The sequence below is a fragment of the Brassica napus genome, chromosome A9 (assembly GCF_020379485.1).
Source record: "Brassica napus cultivar Da-Ae chromosome A9, Da-Ae, whole genome shotgun sequence".
Taxonomy (NCBI): domain Eukaryota; kingdom Viridiplantae; phylum Streptophyta; class Magnoliopsida; order Brassicales; family Brassicaceae; genus Brassica; species Brassica napus.
Window position 1 is genome coordinate 11,106,108 of NC_063442.1, and position 2,402 is coordinate 11,108,509.

At 34.6% G+C, this 2,402-nt stretch overlaps 1 pseudogene; it reads right to left on the minus strand.

Moving 5' to 3' along the window:
* Positions 1 to 285: 285 nt before the first annotated feature.
* On the minus strand, positions 286 to 1,619 carry LOC106434977 (annotated as a pseudogene).
* Positions 1,620 to 2,402: the final 783 nt, after the last annotated feature.

The following is a 2,402-nucleotide window of genomic DNA, read 5'->3' on the forward strand; positions in this document are numbered from 1 at the left end:
TCATAATTCGGTTAACTTCATTTATAATTGGTTATAAGAAAATTTTGGTAAACACTAAACCAAATTAAACTACGGTTTATGTGGGATTGAGTTTAAAACTTAAATATCATGTGTAAATATGTTTCTAACTTTTGAACGGTGGGAATATACGTTTTTAAATTCAGTACATGGGGAATTAGGACGAGGCTGAAACATTGTGTGGAACTATTAATATATGATACTTCTGGTGGGAAATAAGTCGTGCACCTGTAAACAATATCATGAAAGTAATATTAAAACAAACAATATCATGAAAGTATTAAGTATATATATATATATGAAAATTCTACCATACATGTAGGAAGAATCACACAACACTAATTCAAACTTCATCTTAATTTCTTTTTACATAACACTTGCCCTGCAAATACATCTCTAATGATCTTAAGACCTTCAAGCCCTGGTTTGAGTTTCAGCTTCAATTAAACTCTCTCATAAACTTAACAACTCTATCAATCTCCGGTACCACATTCTTCACTGTGTCATCAGCCAAGAACTCATTGGCCCATTTACATAGAGAAGGAGTTTTTGATTTGTCTAATATATTTTCTCCATTAAGCTTCCCTCTAGCTTTTAAGATAACCAAAAAGCTCCCGAGGCAAATGTCCATAAACCCGAAACTTCACCACCAAAAAAGCGTTTCCCTTTGCTTATAGAAATAAACGCATCCTCGAGTAGCAACAACCCTTCTCCCACTTCCTCCATACCTTTCGCTTTGGCGTTTTCTGATTTGGTGATCGTAGTTGCAATCAAAGTTGGAAACCACTGCTTTTTAAAATGAGTTTAGAGAAAATATATGGAGTCTTATAGTTTCATAGAAGTTAGGGCTAAATCTTTGAATAATTAAGCTTATTGAATCTTTAAATTAAAACATTAGTACGAGTTGGAATATGTTAGAGTTAAAAAGAGCATTGAATTTTTTTTTGAAAGAATGTTTTATTCTTAAAAAAATATACTAATTAGAAGAGCATTATTGAATATACCAATGAAGGGCTGGCCAAAAAGAAAAGAATATAATAAGAATATGTATACTTTAAAGTAGTCAAACACCGTACTTAGACAATAATAGACTAGAATATCAAGTAATTTACTAGATACGTTTTAGCACAAATCACCTAACTAATAATACAAACATCTGTAATCAGCGAAGGTATAAACAGAGTAAAATAAAATCTTAAATATACGAACCTTGTCATCAACGAAGGCAGACCAGAAGCGACCTTGAGAACGATCATGGGGATGTGAAGGAAGTATGGACGGTCCAGATGCGTTCCATGTCTCATCAATGTACTCAACGATGTTGAGAGACTCTAGAATGGGTTTGTTGTTGTGGATGAGAACCGGGACTTTCTTGTGAACCGGATTTGATTTGAGAAGGAGCTCACTCTTGGATCCGAACAGATATTCTTCAAAGTAATCATAATCGACTGATTTGAGACGAAGAGCTATCTTTGCTCTTGCCACGACCGGACTGTACCATGTTCCCAAAAGTTTCACTTCCTCTCTCTCTCCCATATTGTTTCTTTCTTAATTTAATTTTTATTCGGTCTAATTAATCGGTAATGAAGAGTTGAAGACTAATAAGAAGAAGAGATATTTTAGTATTTGGGCCCAGTTTCGTGTCCTCCACGGCTCTTTTCGTCTTGGTCTTTTGTCTGCTTCTTTGTTAGAATTTTTTTTCTTTCTGAAAACAGCATAATGAATATGAGGTTTTTCTAGTTTTTTTTGTTTTGTAACTCTCATGTGTGCCCTCCTGTGTCCACGACGTTCTCTCTAGTTCTGTGAAAATGGTCCATTCTGTTGAACCTAAGCTTGGAGTTAAGTTAACTTGAGTTAGAAGTCATCCTAATGAGATTAGGATAAAGATGGATTGAGAGTTATCTACAAGATATATTACCTAATGAGTTTAGGATCTTATATGTAGTATATAAGGAGATGCAAATTTTGTTGCATAACTTGTGAGATTACAAGCTTTAGTTTTTGAGAATTGTTTCTAGAGCTTTGAGATTAATAAAAGAGTTTGAGTTTGAGTTCTTGATTGTTGAGTTGCAATCATAAGGTTGATTTCAATACGTGGTATCAGAGCTTCTTTATTGGAATCAAACCGATCGAGAAGAAGAGAGGAGAAGCATGACAGATTTAACAGTGACAACGTTTAAACCAAAGACAACCGGTCCATCAGCTATTCAATGTCCAATGCTCACCACCACCAACTACACAGTTTGGAACATGAGAATGAATGTTTTGCTTAAAGTGCATAAGGTTTGAGAGTCGATAGAACCAGGAACCGATGATGGCGACAAAAGCGATATAGCTAAAGCATTCCTATTTCAATCAATTCCTGAAACCCTAGTTCTACAAGT